Source organism: Caretta caretta, chromosome 8 (assembly GCF_965140235.1).
Source record: "Caretta caretta isolate rCarCar2 chromosome 8, rCarCar1.hap1, whole genome shotgun sequence".
Lineage (NCBI taxonomy): Eukaryota > Metazoa > Chordata > Testudines > Cheloniidae > Caretta > Caretta caretta.
The window spans coordinates 102385854-102399921 of record NC_134213.1 but is presented as its reverse complement, the minus strand read 5'-3'; positions in this window follow the sequence as shown (position 1 = coordinate 102399921).

Here is a 14068-nt window from a genome sequence, read left to right as displayed (position 1 = left end):
GCTGGGGGAGGGAAGAGGCCAGGGGGGAGGGAGAGGTTGCTTAGAGAAGTGCGTTATTCACTCCACTCTTTAAAGCTTCTTTTCAAGGCTCTCTCGAGTTGGGCAAACTGAAAAGCAAAACAATCATTAGAGATAATTGCTTGTGGCCAAACACAGGCATCAAAGCCCCCGGGCTCATTTGTGCCGGGCCTTGGTGTGCGATCCGAAAAAGTGACCCTTGTTTTCTCGCTGGAGTGGGGGAGCACATAGAAAGTGCCAGATGGAGGGACCCCCTTTGCCCTCTCCAGCGGCTCAGCCGTGTCCGCCCAGGCGAATAGGCGCAGAGGCCGGGATAAAAGGGACAGAAAGAAGGGTCAGAAGAGGTTGCATAATTACCAGGGGGTGGGAGGAAAGAGAGAGGACGGAGGATACTCACCACCGTCATGGAGTTCTATGCATGAGCGACCTCATCTGGAGATGGGGTGTGGGGGTCCTGTTTAACCCGGGGGGGGGGGGGAGGGATCATGGACGCTAATGATGGGAAAGCATCTCGGACCTGATTGAAAGCCAGTGGGAACTGAAGTCAATGGGAATCTTTCCACTCATTTCCGTGGGAGTTGGGTCAACTTCTCCCCACCCCCCAAAATATGTTGCTCTTGTGTGAATTTAGGATAACCTGAGACGCCCCGATACTCGCCCCAATCTTGTCGAGTTACTCTGAACACCCCAAGAGAGGCTCATTGGCAGTGCCCTGGGTACCATCCCCTCCCCCTTGGGGACCTTGGGTCACAAATTCGAATCACTCGGGAGAGGGGGGTTCCGGGGAGGAAAGGAAAAATAAAGTACAATCCAATAAAACCCACCCACGGTGTTTTCAGCCCCCCTCCCAATTCGAAATATTAACTGGCGTCAAGAGAGACATTGGGTTCGTCCACACTGGGCCTGCTGATTTTCCGACGTGTTGGCTTAAAACGTGTCAGTCGGTGGCATGACAAGAAAAGGTGTAACAAAGGCTCCCTCTAACAATTGAGTCTCCAGAGAGGCACGTTATGAGCCCATCACACTGCCAGAATCCATGGGGCTGGGGGCAAGTCACAGCCCCCCACTCGCGGGAGCTCAGCAGCAGCTGGGAAGGATGGGGGAGAAGCTGTCTTTGAAGGCACTCTGCTCGGCAAGGCTGAAGGCACAGCGCCAGGGGGCCGTGTTCGCCGTGTTTAGAGCTCACTGGGTCCTATGATAAGATAGAGTCAGGGTTTCTGCGAGCCCAGCCTGTCTCTCAGTAATGGGCTTGTAATGACCTAAACGATCTGTTGATGAGGGACAATAAATCTGTCTTTTCGTCCTGTCATTTCATCGGGCCCTGGGTAAGGCTGTTTGCTTAAAATAATCTCAGCTGCTTGCAAAGGAAAATGAAAGCCACTGGAGGAGGAGAATGCGAGGAAATGCTAGAAAAGCTTGAGTTAAATATATGGCTTAGGTTAATCATATATTAATCCTCATTTGCCATTTTTATTAAAGCGAATGTTAAAAAATGTATAGAGTCCACAGGTTAAGAAAAGAGTCTGTACATCTGGGTATAGTGCTTAGATTATCCACAATACAAAGTTTGTTTTAAAAAGTCATAAAATACACATAGTGCGTACTCCATATCTTCGATCAATGCAAATACGAGTCTACAGTTTATGGGTAAAAAGAAAAGGAGGACTTGTGGCACCTTAGAGACTAATCAATTTATTTGATCATAAGCTTTCTTGTGAGTTACAGCCCACTTCATCGGATGCATACTGTATGCATCCCATGAAGTGAGCTGTAGCTCAGGAAAGCTCATGCTCAAATAAATTGGTTCGTCTCTAAGGTGCCACAAGTCCTCCTTTTCTTTTTGCGAATACAGACTAACCCGGCTGTTACTCTGAAGCCTGAGTTTATGGGTTGCAATGCCTCCGATGAAGTGGGAAGCTTATGCTCAAATAAATTGGTTAGTCTCCAAGGTGCCACAAGCCCTCCTCTTCTTTTTGCAATTAGGGATGTAATCCAAGGAATTTTTTTCCCAAGGGCAAAACATTCCCTGCAGCTGAATCCGTATTTATCTATTTGTAGTTTTGCGACCGGGTTGGAGACATTTATCAGACCTCTGAGGCACTTCTGTCCACCACAGGTGTTCAGTCAGCTGTCCGATCAGTTCGAAAAGTAAAAGGAATGATTCTTTTCCTGCAAAAACAAGGAGGAGTCCGGTGGCACCTTAAAGACTAACCGATTTATTTGAGCATATGCTCCATGCATCTGAAGAAGTGGGGCTTTTTACCCAGCAAAGCTTATGCCCAAATAAATCGGTTAGTCTTTAAGGTGCCACCGGACTCCTCCTTGTTTCTGTGGCTACAGACTAACAGGGCTACTCTTCTGATTCTTTTCCTGCCGTTTTTCTTAAGAGGACATTTGTATAGCGGGTGTGGGGTCTTTGTTTGCTTTTGTTTTTTTTAAATCTGGGCTCTGCAGATAGAACTACAAAACCCCACCCCGACTTCGCTTTTACCTTTTCAAAGCGAAGGCTCTTCCCTGAAAGATCACTTCACCCAACAACCCTGTTTGGGAACTGGTTGTATTTTTGCATTCCAATACTTCCAGATCTCCACTGTATCATCCCCAGCCTCCAAACGTGTGTAACACTCAGACCGGACAGAACAGAATTCAACCGCAGACGCAATCCCACTGCGCCCCCTGTGCTCTGAAGAGGAAAGAGCTTGTTACTCGGTCCTTTTAAAAGGGGTTTACTTTCCAATGCTGTTATTGATCGTGTTTTATCACAACAACGCTCTCCACCGAGATATGTTGATTCTCCAAGGCAGCGCGGGTTGCAAGAATGGAAGAGCGATTGTTAAAACGCGAGTTAAAGGCAGCGAGGGTCTAATTTTTCTTACTATTTTGCTTTAATTTTGCAGAAACTCTGCTCAGTCCTTTGCAGAAATTGTAACGTGTCGAAGTGGAGCCCAAGAAGTTGTCGTTAAATATTGGGGTGTGTGTGTGTGTGTGGGGGGGGGGGGTTAAAAGAAAAGTGATCGAGTGACAGAAAAGCAAGACAAGAAATCATTTCATTCACTCAAAAGGACCGATTGTACTCATGCAAACCCCGCAAGTAATTGGAGTTTTGGGCTGAATGAGGACTCCAGGATCATCCCTCGAAATAGGCTTCAAAATGTGGTTGCTTTTGATATTTTAGTTGTATGGCTTCTTGCCTTGTTGGAAAACGAGGCTAGGTTGTTAGTTGATTAACCCCTGAACACAAGCGACCCACTAAATAACAATCTAATATAGCACATGGAAAGAAAGGGGGAAACCTCATGGATTACCAGCCACTAGCCAAAGCATTAGGAAACGGGCTGGCGTCACAGACCTGGGAATCTGGCGACTTTTAATTGTGTCGGTTTTGTGCGCAAAAATCCAGCGGTGTTGGATGAGATGTCCGTGAGGAATAAACAGCTGCCTTTACTGCCGTGCCAGAATTTAGGGTCTAAGTCAGGTACCATCTGCTACAGCAAAATCCATAAGCTTCAGTGACTTCTGGTATTCACAGCCTGGATCACGACGAGCTTTCTTGTGTGCCGCGCTGCGAGGGTGGGTAGCGACTTTACCTGCTGCTCACTAACTTTCTCTCGGGGCGACCTCCCTTTATCCAGACGGTCTCCCCAACAAAGCCCTGAAATTGACCCGAATAGTTGAACGAGGCATCTTTAGAAGACTCGATCAGACGCCTGCAATTCTAGCCCCGATCGGGGAAACACACCTTACTCACCTGAGTAGAAGACTTTGCCGCTGCTTGCATGAGTAACGATGAATCAGCGGGGTCGGGGGGTAATTTTGATGGGCTACATTGTCTATTCAGTTCGCCTCGGGGTAACTAGGGGAGATTTTTTTTTTTGGAGAGGGGGGATATTCTCATGTTCGTGTTCACAACCCCGTGTAGGTGCTCCCAAGTGCCACTTTTGGAAGACGCAGGGTAGAGCTTTGGCCACTGGAAAGGTATTCAGTGGATGGAGGTTTTTCCTACTCTAAATCCAGGGACAAATAAACAGGGAAACCCAGCGCGATTCCGGCTTAGGCGTGAAGGAAAATGGGAACCCTGGTTTTAGTTACGCAGCGGTACGGTTTGGGAACAGGTAGCCAGTGGCTTGCGAGCCCACGCATCCGAGGGGGTAGGAAGGGATGTGGCAGCTGTCGGGCAATTTTCTGCTCAGGCTTTTCAACGACCACAGAAACGCCCAACCCCATACTGGCGATCGTTACCCCTGCCAGAGGTGCGATACGGCTGTCTGCGGCCTTGGCGTGGGCTTCAGGTGTGAAAAAAACCGGTCCTGGGCAAAGCAAACGATCGGCCTCTTTTAATCCCCAGCCAAAAACTACGAGCTTCAGGCCCGAGCGCTCTGGGGTGCGCACCCCTAACTCCGCCCCGCTTCCCAGCTGGTGGGAAACAGGCGACGGGGGAAGAAAATGGCCTCGTCTAAATGTCTTTTCACCTGGGACATTTCCAGCCCGTTGACAGGCGAGGTTTCAATCCACTCTGGATCTACCCGTGAGGCGTGTCTTGGGAGAGGGGTGTTTGGTTTTGAATAGCGGTGAAGGAGGGAGTGAATGAATCCGCGTGCAGGGTGATTTCTTATCTGTCTGCCTGGTGTTCAGATACCACGGGGATGGGCGCGGTATAAACGCCAGGTAGCCAGAGAGCTAGAGACGTATTTGGGGCCTGATCCCCGCGGCACAGAAACCAGGGGGAGTCTCTTCATGGACTCCCGTGGGCAGGGGCGAGGCTCTGCGCAATCTGGGACGGTTCCCACCCACATCCCTCCAGCCTCTCCGGGGGTCCTTACGTGCCTTTCCAAACCGCTCTCTAAACACAGGAGCTGCTTTCTGCGGCCCCGAGAAAGGGGAGAGCTGCTCCCTTTGAATGGTGAGCGGGCGGGCCATTAGCAGGTGCCCCCCTCCACCACGGTGATCAGATGTCCCGATTTTATAGGGACAGTCCCGATTTTGGGGTCTTTTTCTTATATAGGCTCCCCCGATTTTTCACATTTGCTGTCTGGTCACAAGGTGAGGCTCAATGTTAGCACCTGCCCTTCCCTTATTACCGTTTGAGCAGCCTGGGGAGGGGGGCGGAGGGCACTGGCTGATGGGTGCTCCTAGCCCCCCCCCCCCATTAGTTAACCTTAAAGGGAAGCCCCCGAGGCCAGGCAGGGCTTGGACATTTGCTGTCTCTGCTCTGGGTTCCTGATTCCCTGTGATCCCGGGGCTTACCCTCTAGGCGAGTTGTCTGAAAACATACCAGCTTCCTGCCACCGGGCGCAAACAACCTGTTCAAAGAAAGCCTTTTTTTATAGCCCCACACCTACCTCTTCCTCCACTGTGGCATTTTAATAGCCCAGGCTGACCTTGACCTTGCCTAGCCGCACCTGAACCGGGCCATAAACCGCAAGCACGAAGGGATCTGCACCCCCACCCACTAAAACATGGAATGGGGCCATGAACCAAAGTGGGGACACAGGTGGTGGATTGTATTTTCTGTCAGAGCTGGGGGGCACCTGTTATCCTTAACCAGAGGCCAGAATAAAATACTTAGGCAAGAGAGACCTGAAGCATAGACTCCGAGGGCTGGACTTGAGAAGTCATGTCCAGCCCCCTGCTCTGAGGCAGAGCCAGATGACCAGAAACCATCCCAGACAAGGTCTTCCAACCTGTTCCTAAAATCTTCCAATGATGGGGATTTCACAGCTTCCCTGGGCAGCCTGTTCCAGTGCTTAATTGTCCTTAGAGTTAGGAAATGTTTCCTAATATCTTCCCTTGCTGTAGATTAAGCCCATCACTTCTTGTCCTACCATGGAGAACAATTAATCACCATCCTCTTTAAAACAGCCTTTAACCTATTTGAAGGGCGATGCTGTTTTGTTAGGAATCTTTATGGAGCATTTTTCTCCTTCTATTGATTAAAATTTACATTTTTTTTAAAGCTTGCATCATCTGGTTCCCTGCCTGTGGTTTTCTTTTTGACAGCTTGTTTTCCAGTCCCGACAATGAAAAAGAAAAAAGGCATTCAATCATAGCAATCATGTAAAGATTTCAAATGCTAGCAACAAACGTGACAATCCTTTGCCTCCCAAGCCTGGCCAGAGGTTCTGGCACTGGGCGAGGTTCTGATGTGCCTGACAAGGTTACATTTCAACCCCCTGGCCATGATTTTTACACTGTTATCAAGATACCCGGGGGAGGGGGGGGGAGTTACAATCAAAGCACAATAACACCCGGGTGTGCTGGCAGAGAAATTTGGCTCAGCAAACGCCCCTGTAATAGGGGAAGGGACAGAAACATCACACGCAGCCAGCCCCCTTTTTGCCACCTTCTTCCCCTGTTCCCAAAACAACCGGCATCTTTCCCCCAAAGTTCCCAGCTGCGTATGAAATTCCAGAAAACCAGCTATGGTCGAGTTCAGCTCAGGGGCATTTTATTTTTGCCTGGAGAGAGAACCATCCAAGGCTTGGCGTGCAGTGCCTTACATAATAGATCCTGTGTGGAAGAGGAATTTGGAAGATCAGCAGAGATCTATAAGCCAGGGGGCTTAAAGGAGGCTCTTGAGAAGAAAGACAATGACATTTCTGAACCCTGTGTGCTAAAGCTTGTCAATTTCTTTCTCATACCGATTGTGTGGCCACCGCTAGCTGAGACAGTGGATGATATTATTTTCACGGAGATGCACTAGAATAAACCGGGGTGCCCATTTGGTATCAAGACGTTTACAAACATGCTCTCCTTAGAAACCATTTACTCAGGCAGTTGAAAGCCTGTGACCAATTTAAAAGTCTTTAAATGAGTCAATGGTAGCCTTACAGTTTTGTTTTTCAATTGCATTGCTGAATGTATTGTTGATACGTATATTCTGGTTAAATAAAAAATAAAACCAATCGCTCTTCCTTTTGGCTATGAACTTTTAAACAAAGAATATTCACAGTTTGCCCCTTAGGTGGTCCTCTGCAAAACTGAAATATGCACCATTTAAAACAATTGCCATTGCAAAAAATGAATGCATGCATTTGGACTTTGAGATAACATTGTAATTTACATCCGGAAGGGAAAAATGACTTTTTTGCATTTCTTTAAAAAAAATTTTTTTAAAAGTTGGATGAAGACAAATAAAGGATGATTGCAATGTTTAATCCAGTTCTAAATAAAGAACAATTTGAATCATGCCTTTAAAGATATATTCAAATGATCATAATTTTCTTCCCCTCTGAATATTGCATTGATATTACAGTAGCTGCAATAAAATTAGGAAAAACAAACAAACAAACAAACAAACATTTTTTAAAGATTTTTAAGAACATAAGAATGGCCATACTGAGTTAGACCAAAGGTCCATCCAGCTCAGTATCCTGTCTCCGACAGTGGCCAATGCTGGGTGCCCCAGAGGGAGTGAGCCTAACAGGTAATGATCAGTGATCTCTCTCCTGCCATCCATCTCCACCCTCTGACAAACAGAGGCTAGAGACACCATTCCTTACCCATCCGGGCTAACAGCCATTAATGGACTTAGCCTCCATGAATTTATCCAGTTCTCTTTTAAACTCTGTCATAGTCCTAGCCTTCACAACCTCCTCCGGCAAGGAGTTCCACAGGTTGACTGTGCACTGTGAGAAGAACAACTTCCTTTTATTTGTTTTATACCTGCTGCACATTAATTTCATTTGGTGGCCCCTAGTTCTTATATTATGGGAACAAGTAAATAACTCTTCCTTATTCACTTATTCACTTTCTCCACACCACTCATGATTTTATATACCTCTATCGTATCCCCCCTTAGTCTCCTCTTTTCCAAGCTGAAAAGTCCAAGCCTCTTTAATCTCTCCTCATATGAGACCCGTTCCAAACCTCTAATCATTTTAATTGCCCTTTTCTGAACCTTTTCTAATGCCAGTATGTCTTTTTTGAGATGAGGGGACCACATCTGTATGCAGTGTTCAAGATGTGAGCGTACCATGGATTTATATAAGGGCAATACGATATTCTCTGTCTTATTTTCTATCCTTTTTTAATTATTCCTAACATCCCGTTTGCTTTTTTGACTGCCACTGCACACTGCGTGGACATCTTCAGAGAACTATCCACGATGACTTGAAGATCTTTTTCCTAATTTGTTGTAGCTAAATTAGCCCCCATCATATTGTACATTTAGTTGGGCTTATTTTTTCCAATGTGCATTACTTTACATTTATCCACATTCAATTTTATTTGCCATTTTGTTGCCCAATCACTTACTTTGGTGAGATCTTTTTGAAGTTCTTCACAGTCTGCTTTGGTCTTAACTATCTTGAGCAGTTTAGTATCATCTGCAAACTTTGCCACCTCACTGTTTACCCCTTTCTCCAGATCATTTATAAATAAATTGAATAGGATTGGCCCAAGGACTGACCCTTGGGGAACACCACTAGTTACCTCTGTCCATTCTGAACATTTACCATTTATTTCTACCCTTTGTTCCCTGTCTTTTAACCAGTTCTCAATCCATGAAAGGATCTTCCCCTCTTATCCCATGACAACTTAATTTACATAAGAGCCTTTGGTGAGGGACCTTTTCAAAGGCTTCCTGGAAATCTAAGTACACTACGTCCACTGGATCCCCCTTGTCCACATGTTTGTTGACCCCTTCAAAGAACTCTAATAGATTAGTAAGACATGATTTCCCTTCAAAGAAACCATGCTGACGTTTGCTCAACAATTTATATTCTTCTATGTGTCTGACAATTTTATTCTTTACTATTGTTTCAACTAATTTGCCCGGTACTGACGTTAGACTTACCGGTCTGTAATTGCCAGGATCACCTCTAGAGCCCTTTTTAAATATTGCCATTACATTAGCTATCTTCCAGTCATTGGGTACAGAAGCTGATTTAAAGGACAAGTTACAAACCATAGTTAATAGTTCTGCAATTTCACATTTGAGTTCTTTCAGAACTCTTGGGTGAATGCCATCTGGTCCCAGTGACTTGTTACTGTTAAGTTTCTCAATTAATTCCAAAACCTCCTCTAGTGACACTTCAATCTGTGACAATTCCTCAGATTTGTCACCTACAAAAGATGGCTCAGGTTTGGGAATCTCCCTAACGTCCTCAGCCGTGAAGACTGAAGCAAAGAATTCATTTAGTTTTGTCTTTAAGGGCTCCTTTTGTATCTCGATTGTCCAGGGGCCCCACTGGTTGTTTAGCAGACTTCCTGCTTCTGATGTACTTAAAAAACATTTTGTTATTACCTTTTCTGTGATTTGCCTATTTAGCTCAATTTGGAGATTCATTTCTGTTAACAAAACAGCACTTTATAAAATAACTGCATCAAAGGAAACTTATGCTTTCTATTTGGTTTGTGGCAGATGGCTTTATATAGAATGCCAAAGCTTGCAAAGCCTTCACAATGAATACTATTTTAAGATTGGGGACAGGCAGTAAACACAGAGACGCAATTCTTCAATGTGTTTACTACATAGCTACAGAAACACACATTAATGGGTGTGTTTGGTGGCCCACTCTTGTATCTGAAGTTCTACAGTATATATGTATCCTGAAGAGAACTTCCACACATGTTAAAATGAAATGGGAATCAGGTGCCTATGTGCTTTTGAAAATCAAGTTTTTGTATCTTCAGACACATATGTTCTTTTAAAAAATCTGGCCCATGGCCCCTAATGCAGGAAAACATCCCTGTTTAGAAAAGCACTTAAATGAGTGCTTAACTTTCAGCAAGCACTTAAGTCCCACTAATTGCAGTCACATTTTACCATGTGCTTAAGTGCTTTACAACGTTGGAATGATTTTAGAACCAGGGCCAGAGTAAAGATTGCAGGGTGGGGCCCATCCTTTATGGTTTATCTTGGAGTAAAATATAAGTATTGTTATTAAACTCTGGCCCCACTGATTTTAATGAACATTTTCTAATTGACTTTAATAAGGTTTAAAATGTAGCCCTATATGTCCATAATGTATGCATACAGGAATAAGCAAGATGTCTTGTGTGTGTACAAAAGGCAGGCTTGGTATTACGGAGGTTGTCATGCTCTCCCCATTCTGAGACCCCATTTTCATTACTTATAACTTTGCCAAACTTCAACGCCCTCCCACTGGACCTACAGAAGCGAACGGACAAAACCTGCACACACCCTCTGAAAAATCGGTGTGGGTTTGTGTGTGTTTTATATGTATATCTACCGATGAGAGAAATACAGACAAATAGATGGTAGATACACATGCACAGAAATATATGAACAAGTTGGAGAACTTTGAAGAAAAGAAGAATTTTGCAAGACAATAGTGGAGATCTTTAGTAATGCCTTGATCCTGTTCCCATTCCAGTCAATAGAAAAACCCTCATTAGCTTTAAAGAAGGATGATCAAGCCATAAAAGCACATTCAGAGTGTATTCTCTGCATAAGTTTTACAATAAAATCTTTTGATTTCACACTCTCCAGTTATGGGTGACTAATCTCTTAGGATTCATTTTACAACTTCAGTGTGAAAAGCTCATGATTTTGCTTTTGATCACTGATAATATTATCTTAGACCTTAGTCCATCCCTTACTTTGCTGCACATTGGGCTACCCACATTTGCCATCCTTGCCTGTCAACTGCCCTTCTCTCCAAATCTTCCCATTTCATGTTGAGGTGTTTGATGTCATTCAGAACTGTTCATTTCCATGTTATTCATGGTCTTCCTCTCTTTCTTCTTGCGTTTTCTGCTTTCCATTCAAGGGCGGTATTTGGTAAACGTTCTTTTTCCATTCTCAGCACATGTCCCAGCCACTGTTGTCTTCTTTTGTATGTTATTTGTGAGAGGGTACCTTGTCCGGTAATTTTTCTGACTTCTTATATTACACACCTTAAAAACAAATCCATGGATTATTTTATAGTCTTCTCTTCCCTGCCTTCTGTCCTGAACTTAAAGCCAGTCTCCCAGCCTTTGTGGTTAGTTTGTACCGAAAATGACTCATACTCATCTGGCTGGGCCTATTAATCGAGTTGACTTTTTATTTTTTAAAAGAAAAGAAAACATTTCATGCTACGCCCTGTCCAGTCCTTCCACAGAGCAGACCATGTCAATTGCGTTCTGACATTTAGCCATCCCCCAAGGAGCCAAGGCTGAGAGTCTAGCTACAGAATATGGGATACTGTGCAGTTACCTATTTGGCAGGTATGTATTTTCGTGCAGTGAAGGAAGGGATTATAAAAGGCATCTTGTACTTATTATTATATGCCCATCACATGGGCTAGCTGGGCACATGTGCACAGTTCTAGGCTAAAGAGGAGGACCATGACGTCTGGACTGCTCCCCCATCCCTTGCACTCACCAAGAAATTGAGATGCTGCTTCAGCCTTATGGGGGCTCCCTCTCATCAAGAGACGAGTGAATTGTGAATACTAATACCCCCTTGCTCGGTCCATCAGTAGATCTCAAAGTGCTTCACAAAGGAGTATCATTATCTCCCTTTTACAGAGTCACAGGGAGAAGTGACTTGCTCAACGTGGACCAGGAGCAGAGCCAGGAATAGAACCCACTGTTTTTACTGAGTTTAAGTCCAGTGCTCTACCCCCTAGGGGTGCTGTCTTCTGGTTGTGTTCTCCTGCCATATGATGTGAATCGACATTGCTTTGTGCTGACTCAGAGCTCTTTGGGGCTAACAGTTTTGAGGTTTCTGTGGAAAAATGTGGGCACCCATAGGTCCACCTCACCAATGGTGCGTCTCTGGTGGACCTATGGGTGCCCATGTTTTTTCAACTGGTTGTACAGCTGATCAACTTTTTTTTTTTCAAATTTTGAATTTTTACATAGACTTTTCAAATTTCAGCAACAAAAACAGGGGCGGGGGGGCGGAAGTCAATCCTGTTTTCATGGTTTAGTTCCCCTCGTGTTTTTGACCAGCTCTACTTGGGAATAACAAAGTACCTGAAGAAAGTCAAGGATTCAAGAACGAAGCAAATTAGTGGCCTAATTTAATTTGAGTTAATGAATAACTCAGCCAGCTCAGAGACCCGCCATGCTCTTTCACAAACATTGGGCCATTTTTGCAGGATGAATTTTGGATTCTTAACTGGTGGAACACCATATCTTCCATCTTCACCTACACACTTGTCAATACAATCAGGTGAGAAACAAGACCAGAGTTTGGTCCATAAACTGAATGGGATGCCATGATTGAAACAATCTGGCTTGCCACAACAGAGAATTAAGCTTCCAGTCCCATTCCCAATGAAGCCAATGGCAAAGTCCTCATAAATTTCAAATGGAGCAGGATCAGGCTACCATTCATAATGTGGCTGAGCATGGCGATGCAGTGGAATGGATGCACTGACAAAAGGAGCAGGCATGGAATCCTTCCCCCGGACAGGCCGAGTGCAAGGGCTGTGTTTAACACTATTCAGCAATACTCTACAGTGGCACAGGGCAGTAAGTGAAGGAAAATGCCATGTCCATTTGGAACTGCAGGGGAATTTTAATGGGGGGGAAAGCACTTAACCAGCTGGGAATTTAGCTACGCATGCAATAACATACTTGGCATGGAGCATTTCCTGAGGATTATGTACCTTGGGGCAATCTCTTAACCAGTTGCTAATCCCTAGGAAATGCCCTGCACCTCACGCGTAACTGCTTAACCCTAGCCCCGATGGATTTATTTTAAGTCCTGTTTTCCTGTGGTGCTGTGAGGCAGAATAAAACAATAACTACTTTAAACAGTGCAGCCACTTGAGCAGCACCACTGAAGAAGCCAGGAGTGATGCTTGTGTGAGTATGGCTTTATGAGTCTCGCTGCTTTCAAAGAACAGTCCATTTCTCTGGCAAGAGGGGTTCATTTATTTTGTTTAGAGCCTGATCCAATGCCTATCAATGTCAATGGAAAGCATCCTATTGATTTTAATGGAAAGTGGGCTGGGTCTTTGGCAACCAGAACATTTAGGGCTGCTTTATAGAAATGCAGAATGTGAACCACTGGCTGAAACATGGACATCTCTGTACCTTATCTCTCGAGCTAGCATGTTCCACTCTACCCCTGGTTTTCTTCTTTCTGACTTGATTCAACAATCCAAGAGTTCTGAATCCAAGAGTTCTGAATCCAAGCTCTGCTGTTTGTGAACCTGTCAGAGGCATCTTCTCCAGAATGTGCCATGCAAACAGAACTTGAAAACCCAAAGAAGTCCATCTGTCTTTGACTTGGAAGAAACGATAGGCATGACAATGCAAAGACGATGACATCGCAGCTTGAGGCATGCATCGCTGCTATGGAACAGATGGTGCAAAGACATTTTTTTCATTTGATTTTATTAAGATTTTGTTAATGAACTTGGCACCTGGGAACCTCTGGGGGAAATGTTCAAATTTGGAGTAATCAGAACATTCATCATTTCGGATACACTGAAAATCAACAGCTCTGCTTAAGAGGAATGTAGTTTTAGAAAAACACAAAGATACAAAACATGATTTATTATTCAAATTAGCTTCTGCATAATAAACAACACTGCTCCTTTCAGATTTCAAGATCTGATTCTCCTCTTCCTTATGTTAGAATAAGTTGGGAGTAATTCAGTCAAAATCAGTGGATTTTCATCAGTTCCTCCACCAGTACAGTATAGAATTGATGTTACTGAGAGGAAAGGAGGACACTATCAGCCAAACTTTTAAATGGACTGATAGATTTTAAGTCTGAAAGGGACATTAGATCTTCTAGTCTGACCTCCTGTATAACACAGGATATAGAATATCAACCAGTTACTCTTGTATTGAGCTCTGCTGACTTGTGTTTGACTAAAGCATCTCTCTCAGACAGCCATCCAGTCTGGATCTGAAGACTTCAGGAGCGGGAGAATCCATCGCTTCCCTTGGTGGTCGGTTAACGGATAATCACCCTCAGCGTTAAAAATGTGTCCCTTATTTCTAATTTGCATTTGTCTGGCTTTTAACTTCTAGCCATTGGTTCTTGTTATGCCATTAAAACAAAAACCCTTTAGTTCTCTGTATTTTCTCACCAGAAAGATACTTATTCACTGTACACTGTAATCAAGTCACCTCTTGATCT